The sequence below is a fragment of the Mesoplodon bidens genome, assembly GCF_964165515.1.
Source record: "Mesoplodon bidens genome assembly, chromosome: 10".
Classification (NCBI taxonomy): Eukaryota; Metazoa; Chordata; class Mammalia; order Artiodactyla; family Ziphiidae; genus Mesoplodon; species Mesoplodon bidens.
The window spans coordinates 80,836,628-80,856,963 of record NC_138172.1 but is presented as its reverse complement, the minus strand read 5'-3'; the positions used below and the strand labels follow the sequence as shown (position 1 = coordinate 80,856,963).

At 40.5% G+C, this 20,336-nt stretch overlaps 1 protein-coding gene across 1 annotated transcript in view; it reads left to right on the top strand.

Moving 5' to 3' along the window:
• PKHD1 (PKHD1 ciliary IPT domain containing fibrocystin/polyductin) overlaps nt 1-20,336 on the top strand; it is a gene marked incomplete at its 3' end in the record, with an annotated part of 426,508 nt that overhangs the window by 114,614 nt on the left and 291,558 nt on the right. The window lies entirely within an intron of this gene.

The window sequence follows — 20,336 nt, the reverse complement described above, 5'->3', positions numbered from 1 at the left end:
CATTGACCATTTTTAATAGAGTTTTTTGTTGTTGTTGTTGCAATTCAGAATTTCTTTATATAGTCTGGATATTAATCCTTTATCAGATATATGGTTTGCAAATACTTTCTTCTATTACACAGGTTGCGTTTTCACTCCGTTGATAGCATCCTTTGATACACCAAAGTTTTTAATTTGATCAAGTCCAATTTATCTATTTTTTGTTGTTGCTGTGATTTTGATATCATAGTGAAGAAATCATTGCCAAATCCAAATGTCATGAAGATTTCCCCTACATAAAAACAAAGAAGTATTTTTTATATAAATCATGTTGGCTTAAGTTCTATCTTTAAAAATCCAAATCTCTAGCTTAGTTTGCAGAAAGTAATTAAACTTCATTTATTTTCTGCTTTTGCCTCCTACTCTCAAAATATCCTTTGGGTACCCTCTTATCATCTCAGTTTCTAGGGGATTTAGGCAAGGTGTCAATTATCTATGTCCATTACATTGTCTATGAATGTTCCCAATATGTTCAGAAGGTTTAAAAAATATTTTAAACTAACAGTGGTTTAGGTTTGCTTTGGGCTGCCCCATATGAAAAACGTAAAGACTTGCAGATTAAAAGCTACCTTCCCACCCCACTTAGCTGAGTATAATGGGAAAGAGGAGGGAGTAACAAGGAAAGGTTATTTCTTTCTGTTTCATGTGATTGATAAGGAGGTGAAGTGATTTTTTTTTCTCAATTTTCTAAAACAACAAAAACGCCTTTGGGTAGATCCCAGGCAAAGGAGACTTCATCTGGAGGAGCTGTCCAGAAGTAGGAAATGGGGACTAATGGGAAGCTGTGCCATGTGCTTACCAGCTTTTCCATGGGATCCATTCATGTGGCTCATAGCTGCCAGAATGCATGTTGACGGGTCCATCAAGAAAATTTTAGAAGAGCTCCTTATACTATGTTAACTTAAAAAATAAAGGCCACGTCTTTTGGTGGAAAGAACAAATCACTTCTCTTGGCTTTTGTCCTGACTCTACCCCTGCTCAATTCATTGAGTAAGTAGTCTTGTAGCAGTCCCTTAATTTCACCTTTTTGAAATGAGATATTAGAAGAAATATCTAGGCTTTAATTAACCCTAAGTAATAGAGGGGCTTATTGGGAGCTATATTTCTTCCCATTGGGAAAATGGGGAAAGAAGAAGCTCCTATTTCCTTAAGGCAAAACAGAGCTATGTGAATAATTAACCCTCAGCAAGTTGAGGTCCTGATTTTCAACAAGAGGGTAATTTCCCAAAGTTGGGAGAATTCCATGGAAAGGCATTTTGCATGTGTTATGTCAGATGTTGTGGCCTCTGATCGCTCTCCCATGTTGCTTATTGAATTAGTCTAGCCTTGGATCCCTAGAGAGTGAGTACTGCTGCTTTAAGGCTCATTTCATGGGGGTCTTTGTGGCTTTTAAGCTTCCAAACTTCTTGGGTGATAACTATGCCTGTGGATTGTTTAGTATTCATTGAGGGTTCTGAGTTTTCTGCCTTTAAAGACACAATAAGGAAAGTTTTTCAAGTGTTTGTATAAACTTATGTGTATATGTTATACCCATGTTTATACATGATGTGCATTGTATACAGTGAATGCCAGGTGACTGTAAAGCAAATGATTAAAGTACATTTTGCTATCTGGAAAGTATAGTGAGCTTTATGAATTTTTGGAAAAGCTTTGGAAAATTTTTGCTTTATGGGGTTTTCTCTGAAGAAGAGTTTGTTGGAAGAAATGCATATATTTCATTAATTTTATTTATCAGCAGTCAAAGCAATAACTTACACATATATATTTAAAAAACAGTTTAAAGCACACTGCTTTGAGATACTAAATAGATGGCAGTTCAGCTGATTTTTGGATGTTTTATTTTCAATCATGGGGACATTTAAATTATGTCACTGCCTGCTTGCCACACCTACCCATACTGATAACTGGCATATGAAAATTTGGAAAAATAAAACATAGAGATTTTTTTCCATTATGTCAAAATAGCATGTGGTTTTGATCCTAAGAGTGGAGGTTTTCCATCAGACTGCCCTATCTGAGATCTCCGGGTCTATTTCCTCCTTTGCCTGGGCTGCTGTTACTGGTAGTTGGTATTATTCAATTATCTCTACATTTTAACCTTGGTGTTTACCTCTAATGTCGCTCAAGTCAGTAGATGATTCATTGCATCTGGAGCCAATAAACAGGGTTTGGCTGAAAAGGGACAGTGTGTGGCAGATGCGTTTAGAGGAAAGGGAACAGTGCACTTGAAACTGGGCTCTAAGAGCTTACAAATTCAGTTATGCATTTGTGGGTCCCGGGCAGGGTCCTGTAACACCTGGCCCATAGAGAATGTCCAGTGACGGTTCACAAAGGGGATGGTGATGATTTAATAAACACAACCTGTGTATACAAGAAAGGCATCTGCACTGCAGGGGACAGGCAATTTCCCCAAATTCTAGATTCTTGAGATTGCATCCCAGCTCTGAAACCCATCATTTAACCTTTCTGGGCTTCCTCATTCCCAAGTAGGACTGATAATTTTGTGGTATTAGCCTTAAAACAAATCATCTTTTGCATCATCAGACAATACCAGGTAAATACATGCATGAATGTTTAATGATAAAACATGATACTACTTTGATATCAGGGGATCTAAAAACCTAAATTAACATTTCCTTTGTTCTTCCTAAAAAGTACCTTAATCTCTCCCCTTAAAGAATGAGAGATAAGTTATTTAGTCAAGCCCGATGAAGATACCAGATACAGGTACAGGCTGGATTTCTCTGGTTTCTGAGGTTGGTTTTCCCCTGCAGAGCATAGCTTTTTTTTTTTTTTTTTTTTTTTAAGTGAGGGAGTAAAAAAGTCAGATTCACCTCTCTCCTTGGAAGAAATGCAAGCGTAAGAGTAGTGCTATTAATACCAATTATATTCAAATACTATTCTCAGAAATCAAGCTGGAATCTGGGCTTTCAAAAATTCTTAGTATCTCCCAAAGGACACACATCATGGTTGTGTTCAGGGTCAGGAAGGTTTTGCATTTCTTCAGCCTAAACAAAGAAAGGTTGTGAAGACATAGCAGTTGTATGGTATTTGCTGTTTTTCTTTAGCAGTCTTAACTCTTCCTGAGCAAATGAGTTCTCTATCAAGTCTAAAGTTAAACTTCTTGGCATCATAAATGAAAAAAAATTCTGTATTGCCTCTCCTGTGTGCTGGGAGTCACTTATGCAGTGGGAGACCCATCTGGCCTTCTGTCCGGCACCACCATCCTAGCAACTTAGGACAATGTCCATTTATTATCTCCAAGGTTCTGCAGGAGACGTGTGGGCACAGAGTAGCTGGGGTCTCTGTTCAACATCTAAGAAGGCTGAAGTTAAGGTGTCAGCCTCGCTACATCCTCATCCGGAGCTCAGGGTCTTCCTCCAGTCTCATTCAAGTTGTTGGCCGAAGTCAATTTCTGCCAGCTGTAGGATGAAGACTCATTTTCTTGTTGACTGTTGGCCAGGGACCATTTTGGGTCCTAGAGGCTGCTCTTGGGTCCTCTCCATAACATGGCAGTTTGCTCCTTCAAGGTCAGTGGAGGAATCTCTCTTTTAAGAGCTCACCTAAACAAGAGATGTCTATCCCCCTTTTGATTAACCCAAAGTCAACTGATTTCTGAACTTAATTATACCTGCAAAATTCCTTCACCATAGCCATGTGATGTAACCTAATTATGGGAGTGAGATCCCATCATATTCAGCAGCTCTGTTTGTACTACAGGGGAGGGGAGTATCCAGGGCATGTACACCAGGGGGCAGGAATCCTGGGGGGCATCTCAGAATTCTTAATACAGGTAATATACTTGAATTTGGGGATTTGAGAAGACCTCTAGATAGCCTTTGTGAAAGTCAGGGTTCTGCTGGCATTGCAGTCATCTGTTCCATGTTTTTCTGAACTCCACATATTTTGCTGAGTCCTGAGTTCTCCTGGAGTGCCAAGGAAGGGACCCATTCTGGATCATTTCCATTCCTGAAGGCTTTAATGAGGCTGTTAGTTCTAGCTTCCAATGAGGGGTTCAGGTCTGTGGTGGTCTCTGGAGAACTTACCCCGGGAGAGAGGATTTGTACTCTTGGTAGAATACCTATCTCTATATTCAGTGTTTCTCGAAACTGGACATGTCTAATGCCAGCACAAAGATGGGGAGAAGACTTGGCTTTGGTTCTGATCCAAATGTAAGGAATTGGTGTGGTGTAACCTCAGACCTAGAAATGTGGCTGGGCATCTCCTTGCCCTCTGTGAGCTGTGGGCATGATTCCTCCAAAGAGGTGGGAAAAGGAGGAAGGAGGAGGGAACCATGAAGAGGACCCAATTTGTTTGTGTTCATTGGAGACCTATCCACTTTCCTAATTGATTGTTCACTACAAAGTAGCTTGATGCTTCTTTAGCCTGGGAGCTAAATTCAGTCAACTTTTGTTTGTTTCTGTAAAAAAAAATTTTTTTTTTACCCTTGAGGAGATCATTATTTCCACTGTATGAAGATGGTAGCCCAAACATTAAAAGTAATTAGAGCAGATGGCAGTGAATACGGCTTTTGTAAAGTACACTGATGCTTACAAACCAGTTTTCATTCTCTAGGCTTCCTCTTTTTCTCTCTGCCACCACGTATTCATTTTGCTTCCCTTCAGGTATAAAGGGGAGGGAAAAAGAAAAGGAGGAAAAAAAAAAGGTTCCCCTGGTACATGAAACTGAGGAGCTGTCAAAGGTTCATAGCAGGGAAAGTGAGCTCCCGTGTATTCAATCACTGAAATTAAATGTTTTCTAAGGCGGTGCAGTCACGGGTCCATTGCATGGGGAAATAACACGCTGTAGTCCATCACTTCAAATGTTAACCTTGTCTCTTACTAGTGACTGGGAACAGAAAAACGTGTTCTGTGCTTGCTGGTTAAATGGCAGTGTGTCAGCTCTGCAGAAAAGGCTAGCGTGTATATGTCAGTTTTCTGATTTGACTGTATATGTGTATGTGTGCATGCCCGGGTGACACACACACACACACACACACGCACACATGCACACACACCCTCACTTCCACTTGCCTTTATGTAGCCTTCAGAGACCTGGCTTATTGCTCACTGGAAAATGAGGAGAATTGAACCAGTTTTCAGTATTTCAATATATAGCCTTTTGCTTGCCAGGCTGCAGACTCTTAGGTAGTTGTATTGTAATTATTTATTTTTAATCGTAGAAAGTTCTATTTTGAATATATTTCAGTATTGATGGAATGTAGATGTAGTGTACTAAACATATTATAGGTACTTGGACAATATCAATTCTTACTCTTATACTGATTGTATAAATTATAATATACCAGGAATAAGCAGATTTTTTCTGTAAAGAGCCAGGTAGGATATTTTAGCTTTGGTGGGCCATAGAGTCTCTGTCACAAATGGAAAGCAGCCTTCAACAATATGTAAGTGAATGGTCAAACCGATGTTCCAATAAAACTTCATTTATCAATACAGTGGGTGGGTCAGATTTCGGCTGTAGTTTGCTGACCCTGTTATAGACTACTGGATACTTTACTTGATCCTTTTCTCTATGACATGTGGAAAACTTGAAGTCTTCAGGCAGTGAGAAACGTCAGTGAATGTCCTGCTGCTTCAGCAGGAAGGCTGAAGAGCTGTGCAGCCTTCCTGCCTCTGGGCCCGGCTGCCCTCTCTGGGCTCCTTGCTGAGCCTGCAGCATTTCACACATCTCGTTTCTCAGAGCACCTCTGGCTCACAGTCCATCCACCTCTGCTCTAATCCTTTATCAGAGGGGCTGGTCCCTGATCACTCCATATGAAATAGCTCCTCCCACTCTGACACTTCAGCTCCACTTCCCCCTGCTTTTTCTTTTCAGAGCACATTATTTGTTTTATTTATTTAACTTTATCTCCCTAAGATATAAGCTCCCTGAGATCAGGGATTTGTTTTATTTTGTGCTCAATAAATATTTGTTGAATCCAGAGATCCATCTGCTCCATAGTTCCAGGCAAGGAGGCTGAAAAGTGTCTGTGATGACTGAGAAAATACCTGTTTTTTAAAAATTTTATTGAGGTATGGTTGATTTACAATGTGGTGTTAATTTATGCTGTACAGCAAAGTGATTCAGTTATGCATATAATGTATATATGTATGTACATATGTATTACATAAGTACAATGTATATATGTATTATACTGTTAAGTGCACTCAAAAATGTTAGTCATTATGAGTAAATTTTAAAATTTCACATTTAAAAAATTTAAAGTAGAGAGGGTGATGCATAGGTTTTTCACTTGTGAGGATTAGTGATACCAGAAGTCAAATGTCTAGCACTGTGCCTGGGACATTGGAGGTGCTGGGTCATGGAATGATCTTCAGGCTTATAATTCAGAAGAGACATCATTTGAGGAGATTTGAAGCTTTGAATGGAAGAGAAGATGAGGAAAGGTTCTGTAAATTTGTTCTGTTTGCAGACTGTACTGTAAGTTCCTGAAGCTCAAGAGTGCTAAAATAACTTACATGGATGAAGCACTCAGCTAACATCAATATTCTTAGAGAAATCATGGTGTATAGGATGTGCACAGAAGGGAGAGAGAAGCTAGTGAACTGCCCGGTTTTCTAACAGGGACAAAGCATAAATGTGAATTGGGCCCGTGTGGCTGGCAGGAGGCATTACTGACATTTCCTTGAGTAGTCAATGTGCCGGGCAACAGAGGGGGACTTTCTCATGTTATCTCATCATCGTGAAGGGTTTATAGGCACCGAGAAAAGAAAGTGATCACTTAGAGCCAGCATGAGCCCGGTAAGAACAAATTATGCCAAACTAATTTAATTTCCTTTTTGTTCCCTAAGGAGTTATTGGATTAGAGGTCAGGGGCTCTATTCATAATCCTGGATTTGTAGATGGTTGACTTTTCCTACAATGAGCATTTTTGGGTTTCATAATCAGCTGCAATAATCTCAGCCTGTGTTAATTCATGTGTAGTGTCCAGATTGAAAAAAAGAAAAGTAATTAATGCACAGGCTTTCATCTGTAAGGTGGTCTCTACCAGAGTTAGCCACCTAATTTTCTGAACTCACATAGTACCTTGCTTATGCCTTTAATTATTGAATTAATCACACTTTATATTAATTACCTGGCTATTTGTCTTTTTTTCAGGGATAACATGAACACCTTAAGAACAAGGATGAAGTTACATGTATCCAAAAAAATACCTTTGCACTAGCTCATACAGGAAAGGTTTAGGATTTTAACTGGCCAACATGCTAAATATCACCCAACATTATAATACAATTATGAAAATAGTCAAGACTCTATTGTTTAATAAATGGTGTGAAGACATTTCATTATATTTGGGGTGGGGGGGAACAAAGCAAAGATAAAAAATAAGGAAAAATGGAAAACTTCCCACCAACGTAAATTCTAAATTAGTTGAGGATTAACATGCGAATATAAAACCCTACAAATCAAGAAGAACATATAAATACTATTTGTGTCAGAATGAAAGAAGGGAGTCTTATGTGTAAAAGAATGGAGGATGTTACAAAAAAAGATCAATACATTTGGTTTCATAAGAATTAAAAACATTTCTATGTAAAAGAACACTGAAAAAAGTAAAAAAAAATTGCAGTGTCATATCAAATTATTTTAGTTATTAAAACAATACTTTGAATTATGGCATAGTGATTATGAGCCCACATAAGAGTTGACTATTCATTCAAACACATTTTTTGGGGTACCGACCATGTGGCCAGGCATTGTTGTAGGTACTGGGATACAGCAGAAAACCAAGAAACTCTCATGAAGCTTACATTCCACTGGGACTTGACTGACTATAAACAATACACAATGTTTCAGTGATGATAAGTTCTTTGGAGAAAACAGAGCAGTGAAAAGGGTGGAGAGAGAGTTGGTGACAGGGACCTGTCTTTTCCTATTTCCAGGGCTTGCTTGTTGAAGCAGGCATTCTGGGGAGGTGTCAAAATAGTTCCTCCTTATCTTTGTCATCTAGGAGGCACTGTGACTAGAAAGATCCCCACACTCTACCTTCTCCACAGCCCTGGCTTAACACAGATGCTTGCAAATAGGTCTTTGCTTTGCTTGGTGTTCCACCTTGCTGATCAGTGCTTTCTTTCAAGATAACTCTGGTGGTACTGCAAGTACATTTAAGGTGACACGTAAGATTTGCAGACACTGCACATTCCTGAAGTTCAGAGAAGTGCTGACAAGCTGTAAGAAGAAAACAAATTGCATAAGCTTCTCGCTGAGCCAGGAAAGTTTTTGCTTGTGTTTTGTTTTGTTTTTTGGTTTCTGTTTTGGTTTATCTGGGGCTGTATGTTCTAAGGTAAAAATGAGGGCGTGTTCTGGATAGTTCCCAAGTCTATTTTTACTCCACCCCCATATGCCCATAGGGAGATGATTTTCTTCATCTGCAGAATGGGAACGAGTGATTTGTTTATCTTGAAGAAGAAAACTAGAGCTAAAGGCTGAACACCGTGGGGACTGTGGTGGAAAGACCTGTTATTTGGTGAAAGTGAAACTTGCATTGACCTGGGAGCTGAGTTGGTGATGCAGAGCATGGCTTGCACCAAAACATTACATTGGTATCAACTGAGAGGCTTTCGAATATATGCACAAGAAGTCTTTTTAGTGATGCTGTCAGCATTCTTTTTTGCTTGGTTGGATCAAATTGAAGGAACTGAAGGATAAAGATGTTGGAAAGTGGGCCACCTCCTCTGTCTCATGGGGTTATTGCTCTAGGAGGCCTGTGGAATAGAATTATACTACCATTGTGTCAACTATGAAAATGTAGAGCTACAATTCTTATGGTAGCGCACATGTAACCATGAATTCCCTGACAACTTGAAATCGTGGAGATATTTGACTCTTCTACTTCCCTAGGTGCTGTCGGACAGTTGAGGATGCATTAATTTTTTAGGAAAAAATTTTGCTAAAAATTTAGGAATTTTTTACTTTTAGTATTTAGTCACTGTTTTGTAATAGGCATGAATCATTGATACATTTTATATAATTTCAAGATACCTTTATTATGATAAGGAAAAGCTTTGGGCAGAGGGAAGCTTAGATCTTTTGAAATTTAATGCTTAACATTGATAACCATTTGAAAAGTACCACATTCAATAAAGAGACTTAAGGTGAAAGAAAAAATCAGTGGAAGATTTCATACGGAGATTGAATCTGAGTCTCTGGTTATAATTTTGATACATTTACCCTTGTTTGGTTTTAAGTTTACATAGATTTTGAAAACACAGAAAGGAGTGGGAAAGGATGTGGGCCAAACTCAATGGATCAAGAGACCTAGGGAACATAACATTTTAAAGTAATTTTAGACCTTATCACTTATTTGCTCACCTATTGTATCAAGAAGGTATGTATGCTTATGCGTATGTGTGATATCTATAAATGCGTGTGGAATTTGCAGGTGGATGATTCACTTAAGAAATCATTTCATCAATTTTTATTTTCCACTTAACTATGTGTCAGTCACTTTTTAGGGGGTTGGGGATATAGCAGTGACCAAAACAAAAGTCCCTGTTTTTCATTTGAGTAATAAGCTCAATGGATGATAAATACACAAGGAATGATATGGTCTAATACAAGAATGAAGCAGTATTAGGGTGAAGGAGTGATGGGACATAGCATTTTAATAAGGAGACAGAGAAGGAAGTGTTGTTTGAGCAGAGACCTGAATGAAGTAGGGGAGTGTGCCTTGCAGATATTTTGGCCAAGAGCATCCCAAGAGAGTCCATGTGAGCAGGAAGACCCGAGGTAGGAACTTGCTTGGCTGGGTCCAGGCTGTCTTCACCTCCACGGCCTTTAACACAACCTTTAAACTCTTTGAGACTTTGTTTCCTCAGCTGTAAAGAGGGTATAACAATATTTGACCTTCCCACCTGCTGCGTTGGGGCTAAGTCTAGCAATTTTCTTTTTTTTTACATCTTTATTGGAGTATAATTGCTTTACATTGTTGTGTTAGTTGATGCTGTATAACAAAGTGAATCAGCTCTATGTATACATATATCCCCATTACCCTCCCTCTTGCGTCTCCCTCCCACCCTCCCTATCCCACCACTCTAGGTGGTCAAACAGTACTGAGCTGGTCTCCCTGTGCTATGCTGCTGCTTCCCACTAGCTATCTGTTTTACATTTGGTGTTGTATATATGTCAATGCTACTCTCTCACTTCGTCTAAGCTTACCCTTACCCCTCCCCACGTCCTCAAGTCCATTCTCTATGTCTGCGTCTTTATTCCTGTCCTGCCACTAGGTTTTGCAGAACCATTTTTAAAAATTAGATTCCATATATATGTGTTAGCATATGGTATTTGTTTTTCTCTTTCTGACTTACTTCACTCTGTATGACAGACTCTCGGTCCATCCACCTGACTACAAATAACTCCAATTTCGTTCCTGAGTAATAGTCCATTGTATCTATGTGCTACATCTTCTTTATACATTCATCTGTTGATAGACACTTAGGTTGTTTCCATGTCCTGGCTATTGTAATAGTGCTTCAATGAACATTGCGGTACATGACTCTTTTTTTTTTTTTTTTTTTTTTTTTCTTTTTGTGGTATGCGGGCCTCTCACTGTTGTGGCCTCTCCCGTTGCGGAGCACAGGCTCCGGATGCGCAGGCCCAGCGGCCATGGCTCACGGGCCCAGCCGCTCCGCGGCATATGGGATCCTCCCAGACCGGGGCACGAACCCGTATCCCCTGCATCGGCAGGCGGACTCTCAACCACTGCGCCACCAGGGAGGCCCCATGACTCTTTTTGAATTATGGTTTTTCAGGGTATATGTCCAGTAGTGGGATTACTGGGTCATATGGTAGTTCTATTTTTAGTTTTTTAAGGAACCTCCATACTGTTCTCCATAGTGGCTGTATCAATTTACATTCTCACCAACTGCTGCACCAACAGTGTAAGAGGGTTCCCTTTTCTGCACACCCTCTCCAGCATTTATTGTTTGTAGATTTTTTGATGATGGCCATTCTGACCAGTGTGAGGTGATACCTCATTGTAGTTTTGATTTGCATTTCTCTAATGATTGTGATGTTGAGCATCCTTTCATGTGTTTGTGGGCAATCTGTATATCTTCTTTGGAGAAATGCCTATTTAGGTCTTCTGCCCATCTTTTGTTTGGGTTGTTTGTTTTTTTGATATTGAGCTGCATGAGCTGCTTGTATATTTTGGAGATTAATCCTTTGTCAGTTGCTTCATTTGCAAATATTTTCTCCCATTCTGAGGGTTGTCTTTTCATCTTGTTTATGGTTTCCTTTGCTGTGCAAAAGCTTTTAAATTTCATTAGGTCCCATTTGTTTATTTTTGTTTTTATTTCCATTTCTCTAGGAGGTGGGTCAAAAAGGATCTTGCTGTGATTTATGTCATAGAGTGTTCTGCCTGTGTTTTCCTCTAAGAGTTTGATAGTGTCTGGCCTTACATTTAGGCCTTTTATCCATTTTGAGTTTATTTTTGTGTATGGTGTTAGGTAGTGTTTTAATTTCTTTCTTTTACATGTTGCTGTCCAGTTTTCCCAGCACCACTTATTAAAGGGGCCATCTTTTCTCCACTGTATATTCTTGCCTCCTTTATCAAAGACAAGGTGACCATATGTGTGTGGGTTTATCTCTGGGCTTTCTATCCTGTTCCATTGATCTATATTTCTGTTTTTGTGTCAGTACCATACTGTCTTGATTACTGTAGCTTTGTAGTATGGTCTGAAGTCAGGGAGCCTGATTCCTCCAGCTCCGTTTTTCTTTCTCACTATTGCTTTGGCTATTCGGGGTCTTTTGTGTTTCCATACAAATTGTGAAATTTTTTGTTCTAGTTCTGTGAAAAATGCCATTGGTAGTTTGATAGGGATTGCATTGAATCTGTAGATTGCTTTGGTTGGTATAGTCATTTTCACAATGTTGATTCTTCCAATCCAAGAACATGGTATATCTCTCCATCTGTTTGTATCATTTTAATTTCTTTCATCAGTGTCTTATAGTTTTCTGCATACAGGTCTTTTGTCTCCTTAGGTAGGTTTATTCCTAGGTATTTTATTCTTTTCATTGCAGTGGTTAATGGGAGGGTTTTCTTAATTTCTCTTTCAGATTTTTCATCATAAGTATATGGGAATGCAAGAGATTTCTGTGCATTAATGTATCCTGCTACTTTACGAAATTCATTGATTAGCTCTAGTAGTTTTCTGGTGGGATCTTTAGGATTCTATGTATAGTATGATGTCATCTGCAAACAGTGACAGCTTTACTTCTTCTTTTCCGATTTGGATTCCTTCTATTTCTTTTTCTTCTCTGATTGCTGTGGCTAAAACTTCCAAAACTATGTTGAATAACAGTGGTGAGAGTGGGAAATCTTGTCTTGTTCTGATTTTAGTGGAAATGGTTTCAGTTTTTCCCCATTGAGAATGATGTTGGCTGTGTGTTTGTCATACATGGCATTTATTATGTTGAGGTCAGTTCCCTCTATGCCTACTTTCTGGAGAGTTTTTTTTAATACAAATGGGTGTTGAATTTTGTTGAAAGCTTTTCCTGCATCTATTGAGATTATCGTATGATATTCCTCCTTCAATTTGTTAATATGGTGTATCACATAGATTGATTTGCATATATTGAAGAATCCTTGCATTCCTGGGATAAACTCCACTTGATTATGGTGTATGATCCTTTGAATGATCTGCTGGATTCTGTTTGTTAGTATTTTGTTGAGGATTTTTACATCTATGTTCATCAGTGATACTGGCATGTCGTTTTCTCTTTTGTGTGTGACATCTTTGTCTGGTTTTAGTATCAGGGTGACGTTGGCCTTGTAGAATGAGTTTGGGAGTGTTTCTTCCTCTGCTACATTTTGGAAGATTTTGAGAAGGATGGGTGTTAGCTCTTCTCTAAATGTTTGATAGAATTCACCTGTGAAGCCATCTGGTCCTGGGCTTTTGTTTGTTGGAAGATTTTTAATCACAGTTTCAATTTCAGTGCTTGTGATTGGTCTGTTTTTATTTTCTATTTCTTCCTGGTTCAATCTCAGAAGGTTTTGCTTTTCTAAGAATTTGTCCATTTCTTCCAGGTTGTCCATTTTATTGGCATAGAGTTGCTTGTAGTAATCTCTCACGATCCTTTGTATTTCTGCAGTGTCAGTTGTTACTTCTCCTTTTTCATTTCTGATTCTACTGATTTGAGTCTTCTCTCTTTTTTACTTGATGAGTCTGGCTAATGGTTTATGAATTTTGTTTATATTCTCAAAGAAGCAGCTTTTAGTTTTATTCATCTTTGCTATCATTTCCTTCATTTCTTTTTCATTTATTTCTGATCTGATCTTTATGATTTCTTTCCTTCTGCTAACTTTGGGGGGGGGGTTTGTTCTTCTTTGTCTAATTGCTTTAGGTGTAAGGTTAGGTTGTTTATTTGAGATGTTTCTTGTTTCCTGAGGTAGGATTGTATTGCTATAAAATTCTCTGTTAGAACTGCTTTTGCTTCATCCCATAGGTTTTGGGCCATCTTGTTTTCATTGTCATTTGTTTCTAGGTATTTTTTTTTTTTTTTTTTTTTTTTTTTGCGTTATGCGGGCCTCTCACCGCTGTGGCCTCTCCCCCTGCGGAGCGCAGGCTCCGGACGCACAGGCCCAGCGGCCATGGCTCACGGGCCCAGCCGCTCCGCGGCATGCGGGATCCCCCCAGACCGGGGCACGAACCCGCGTCCCCCGCATCGGCAGGCGGACTCCCAACCACCGCGCCACCAGGGAAGCCCTCTAGGTATTTTTTGATTTCCTCTTTGATTTCCTCAGTTATCTCTTTGTTATTTAGTAGTGTATTGTTTAGCCTCCATGGGTTTGTATTTTTTACAGTTTTTTTCCTGTAATTGATATCTAGTCTCTTAGCATTGTAGTCAGAAAAGATACTTGATACGATTTCAATTTTCTTAAATTACCAAGGCTTGATTTGTGACCCAAGGTATGATCTATCCTGGAGAATCATCCATAAACACTTGAGAAGGAAGTGTATTCTGTCGTTTTTGGATGGACTGTCCTATAAATATCAATTAAGTACATCTTGTTTAATTTATCCTTTAAAACTTGTGTTTCCTTATTTATTTTCATTTTGGTGGTCCATTGGTGAACGTGGGGTGTTAAAGTCCCCTACTATGATTGTGTTACTGTGGATTTCCCCTTTTATGGCTGTTAGTATTTGCCTTATGTATTGAGGTGCTCCTATGTTGGGTGCATAAATATTTACAATTGTTATATCTCCTTCTTGGATTGATCCCTTGATCATTATGTAGTGTCCTTCTTTGTCTCTTGTAATAGTCTCTATTTTAAAGTCTGTTCTGTCTGGTATGAAAATTGCTCCTCCAGGTTTCTCATGATTTCCATTTGCATGGAATATCTTTTTCCATCCCCTCACTTTCAGTCTATATGTGTCACTAGGTCTGAACTGGGTCTCTTGTAGACAGCATTTATATGGGTATTGTTTTTGTATCCATTCAGCCAGTCTATGTCTTTTGGTTGGAGCATTTAATGCATTTACATTTAAGGTAATTATTGAGATGTATGTACCTATTACCATTTTCTTAATTGTTTTGGGTTTGTTATTGTAGGTGTTTTCTTTCTCTTGTTTTTTCTGCCTAGAGAAATTCCTTAGCAGTTGTTGTAAAGCTGGTTTGGTGGTGCTGAATTCTCTCAGCTTTTGCTTGTCTGTAAAGGTTTTAATTTCTCCGTCGAATGTGAATGAGATCCTTGCTGGGTAGAATAATCTTGGTTGTAGGTTTTTCCCTTCATCACTGTAAATATGTCCTGCCACTCTCTTCTGGCTTTCAGAGGTTCTGCTGAAAGATCAGCTGTTAACCTTACGGGGATTACCTTGTATGTTATTTGTTGTTTTTCCCTTGCTGCTTTTAATATTTTTTCTTTGTATTTAATTTTTGATAGTTTGATTAATATGTGTTTTGGTGTGTTTCTCCCTGGATTTATCCTGTATGGGACTCCCTGCACTTCCTGGACTTGATTGAATATTTCCTTTCCCATATTAGGGAAGTTTTCAACTATAATCTCTTCAAATATTTTCTCAGTCCCTTTCTTTTTCTTTTCTTCTTCTGGGACCCCTATAATTCGAATGTTGGTGCGATTAATGTTGTCCCAGAGGTCTCTAAGACTGTCCTCAATTCTTTTCATTCTTCTTCTTTATTCTGCTCTGTGGTAGTTATTTCCACTATTTTATCTTCCAGGTCACTTATCTGTTCTTCTGCCTCAGTTATTCTGCTATTGATTCCTTCTAGAGAATTTTTAATTTCATTTATTGTGTTGTTCATCATTGTTTGCTCTTTAGTTCTTCTAGGTCCCTGTTAAATGTTTCTTGTATTTTTTCCATTCTATTTCCAAGATTTTGCGTCATCTTTACTATCATTCTGAATTCTTTTTCAGGTAGACTGCCTATTTCCTCTTCATTTGTTTGGTCTGGTGGGTTTTTACCTTGCTCCTTCATCTGCTGCGTATTTCTCTGTCTTCTCATTTTGCTTATCTTACTGTGTTTGGGGTCTCCTTTTCGCAGGCTGCAGGTTCATAATTCCCATTGTTTTAGGTGTCTGCCCCCAATGGGTAAGGTTGGTTCAGTGGATTGTGTAGGTGTCCTGGTGGAGGGGACTGGTGCCTGTGTTCTGGTGGATGAGCCTGGATCTTGTCTTTCTGGTGGGAAGGACTGCTTCCGGTGGTGTGTTTTGGGGTGTCTGTGAACTTAGTATGATTTTAGGCAACCTCTGTGCTAATGGGTAGCGTTGTGTTCTTGTCTTGCTAGTTGTTTGGCATGGGGTGTCCAGCACTGGAGCTTGCTGGTTGTTGAGTGGAGCAGGGCCTTAGCGTTGAGTTGGAGATCTCTGGGAGATCTCTCGCTGACTGATATTACGTGGGGCCGGGAGGTCTCTGGTGGACCAATATCCTGAACTCAGCTCTCCCTCCTCAGAGTCCCAGGCCTGACACCTGACTGGAGCACCAAGACCCTGTTAGCCACACAGCTCAGACAAAAGGGAGAAAAAAAAGAAAGAAAGAAAAATAAAATAAAATAAATATAGTTATTAAAATAAAAAATTAACAAATATATATTAAAATTTAAAAAGTAATAAAAAAAAATAAAAAAAGAGAGCAACCAAAGCAATAAACAAATCCACCAATGATAACAAGCACTAAAAACTAAACTAAGATAAACATATAAATCAGAATCTAGTCAGTTGCATACAGCAAACCCCACGTCTACAGTTGCTCTCAAAGTCCACCGCCTCAAGTTTGGGATGATTCGTTGTCTATTCAGGTATTCCACAGATGCTGGGTACATCAAGTTGATTGTGGAGATTTAATCCGCTGCTCCTGAGGCTGCTGGGAGAGATTTCCCTTTCTCTTCTTTGTTCGCACAACTTCTGCTGTTCAGCTTTGGATTTGGCTCCGCCTCTGCATGTAGGTCGCCCTCTGGCATCTGTTCTTCACCCAGACAGGAGGGGGTTAAAGGAGCGGGTGACTAAGGGGCTCTGCCTCTCTCAGGCTGGGGGCAGGGAGGGGTACACAATACGAGGTGAGCCTGTGGTGGCAGAGGCCAGCATGATGTTGCAACAGCCTAAGGCGCACCATGTGTTCTCCCGGGGAAGTTGTCCCTGGATCACAGGACCCTGGCAGTGGCGGACTGCACAGGCTCCCAGGAGGGGAGGTGTGGATAGTGACTTGTGCTTGCACACAGGCTTCTTGGTGGTGGCAGCAACAGCCTTAGTGTTTCATTCTCGTCTCTGGTGTTCACGCTGATAGCCATGGATCCTGCCCATCTCTGGAGCCCGTTTAGGTGGTGCTCTGAATCTCCTCTCCTCGTGCACCCAGAAACAATGGTCTCTTGCCTCTTAGGCAGTTCCAGACTTTTTCCCGGACTCCCTCCCAGCTAGCTGGGGCACACTAGCCCCCTTCAGGCTGTGTTCATGCAGCCAACCCCAGTCCTCTCCCCGGGATCCGACCTCTGAAGCTTGAGCCTCAGCTCCCAGCCCCCACCTGCCCCAGAGGGTGAGCAGACAAGCCTCTCGGGCTGGTGAGTGCTGGTTGGCACCAATCCTCTGTGCGGGAATCTCTCCGCTTTGCCCTCTGCGCCCCTGTTGCTGCGCTCTCCTCTGTCGCTCCGAAGCTTCCCCCCACCCTGTTCCCACCAGTGAAGGGGCTCCCTAGTGTGTGGAAACCTTTCCTCCTTCACAGCTCCCTCCCAGAGGTGCAGGTCCCATCCCTATTCTTTTGTCTCTGTTTTTTCTTTTTTCTTTTGCCCTACCCAGGTGCATGGGGAGTTTCTTGCCTTTTGGGAAGTCTGAGGTCTTCTGCCAGTGTTCCGTAGGTGTTCTGTAGGAGTCGTTCCACACATAGATGTATTTTTGATGTATTTGTGGGAAGGAAGGTGATCTCTACGTCTTACTCCTCCGCCATCTTGAAGGTCCTGAGTATAGCAATTTTCAAAGGCTTTTCGGCCAGGCCAAGATGATAGAACACAGGGAAGGAAGCCAGTGATAAGCACAGCTGCTTCTGAGCCAGAGAGAAAGTCTTTAAAGTTCCCTCAGAGCTAAGATGACAGGTATCAGTGCTAACCTTGAGGTTTGAAAGGTTCTCAAGTTAATTACAGGAAGACATCATGGAATGGTCCTCCTCTGACTTCCTTTTACCTAATCAACATCTAGTTGTTCCAGATCTTCCCATTGTGAGGGTCATGAGCCCAGGTTTTTTGTGTAGTTCTGTAGCTGGGCTTAGATCTGAACACGAGGTTCACGTCTCAGAAAAAGTCAAGCTGCTGAAGCTGCTGAATTCTTCACTCCTCCTCATGGCTTATCCACACACCCTTGGTGGCCTTCCCTGAGCTTCAGGGCCTGGTGTGAAGGGAGCCTCCCAGTTCCTTTTTTGGATCTGTCTCCCTCTTGTCTAGCCCTTGCCTTGAATTGGTCCTCAAAATTTGATGCAGAAGTGCCATCGAGGAGATGATTAAAATGACACATCCCTGGTCTCACCTACTGAGAGTTTTTTTAAAAAATTGAAGTATAGTTGATTTACTATGTTGTGTTAGTTTCAAGTGTACAGCAAAGTAATTTGGATATATATATATATATATATATATATATATATATATTCTTTTTCAGATTCTTTTCCATTATAGGTTTTTACAAGATACTGAATATAGTTCCCTGTGCTATATAGTAGGTCCTTGTTGTTTATTTGTTTTATATATAGTAGTGTGTATTTGTTAATTCCAATCTCCTAATTGATCCCTCCTCCTGAGCTTTTGGTTCCATCCTGGTGGCATTGAGAGAATCTGCACCTTAAACAGCTCTAGGCTGAGAAACCCTGTCTGAAACATCACCTTTAAAATAAAGGGATGGGGCTTCCCTGGTGGCACAGTGGTTGAGAGTCTGCCTGCCAATGCAGGGGACACGGGTTTGTGCCCCGGTCCGGGAAGATCCCACATGCCACGGAGCGGCTGGGCCCGTGAGCCATGGCCGCTGAGCCTGCGTGTCCGGAGCCTGTGCTCCGCAACGGGAGAGGCCACAACAGTGAGAAGCCCGCCTACCGCAAAAATAAATAAATAAATAAATAAAAATAATAAAAAATAATAAAATAAAGGGATAGGATTTCTCTAGAGTCCTTTCGATCTCTGACCTTCTTGAAATCCAGGCTTTTTCACATGTCTTGTCTTAGTGACTCAGGGCTGACTTACAGATAATCTGGTTCACCTTCCCTGGAGTTGTCTTCACCATCTTTTGGTCTTTTCCGTCTTCTCACCACTTTATTCCACTCCAGTTTCCTCCTATTGCCCCTCCTTTTTCTTTGTGGATTCTGCAGGAGTGAATTAAAGGATTATAGGAAGGTAGAATGTCTAGTTGTATGAAGAGCCCTTTCTGTAATTTTACCTCCCCATGCCTAGCTTCAGTGTGAAATAGGTGGAGAGGTAAACTTCTCTTCCATTTTTTGAGTGTTTGGATGGTCATCCTGTGGTCACGGTTCATACACCTCACAATGATGCTTGGGTACCACACGTTCTTTTTTTCCTGTGGTGCTGGGACTGCTTATCACTGTGCCGGATGCCTTTCCATCTCTTAAATTGGGATGAGTCACTGACTTATTTCTCCTTTGTAGATGCAGAAAATGAAAAGATCCTGCTTTTCTTTATCCCCAAGTCTTGTTGGTAATCGGGTTCAGTATATAACTCAGGACTAGTGAGCTGGGGGTCAGTACACCTGGAAAATCTACTGACTTCTGGCAACACATTTGTCCATTTTCTCTCTCAGAAATACTCCAGGGCACTGTTCTCTGTGGAGGTGCAGTTACTGGTATTATAAACATGCCTCCCCTTCTTCACGATCTTCTCCCATCTGCCTGAAACATCTCACAAGAGGACTTTCTAGGAAGTTGTTTTATAGGAACTGGGGCTTCGCATTAGATTGGAATCTGTGTGGGAAGAAGAACTGTTGGGAGAGAGGCATACCTATGTCATCTGTATGACCTTGAGCTAATCACCTTGTCCAAGAGGATTTCATTAAATTTATCAGAATTACAGTTCCATAGCTGCACAGGACATTTAAACCTGCTCTCTGACTCTTGCATGAGCCAGATACTGCTTTCTGTGATTTTCACATCCTTGGTTTGAAAACCGCATGAGTTCAATGTGACTGTAAATTAACAGGAAGCCAAAAGCTCTGAGAGGGAGACTGCGGGGGGTGAAGGGTGCTTCCTCCTCTAGGCGCCTCACAGTTCCGCTCCCGGCACCTCCCTCAGAGGTTCTGGGTTGTCATCTGAAGTCAGCTGGCATTTTTCCTGTGCACAAACTTTGCCAGCATGGATGCACCAAACACAGAGGGAAAGGCATCAGTAATATCAAAAGAGGCAGGGTGGGAGGATGGAACACGTGGAGAGAAGAATGTTCCTATAAGACAGGGACACTTGGCAGTAGAGCCAGTGAAGTGGTACCAGTTATGTAAAGCAAAATGCCACCCATCAAGCAGAATGTTTTAATTCTCGCTATTCCTGGCTATTTATGACTTTTTGTCCAAGACTCAATACACATCTGTAAAAATAAAAAATGAAATCGACCCCATCTGTTAGGTAGAAGGCGGCCTGTGCTTGGGCAAAAAGGTAAGAAAGTATTACCAGCATATCGCTGGAGAATTCCAGAGGCTGAACACAGGAGTACTTTGAGTACGACTTTGCCCCTTCCATATTTTCCCTTTTTTGAGTTAGTTGTACGAGGGTGACTAATTTTATGGAGATGTTTAAAATTATATTTAAATTAATTTGAGTTTAAGTAGTTTCTGTTCTGATG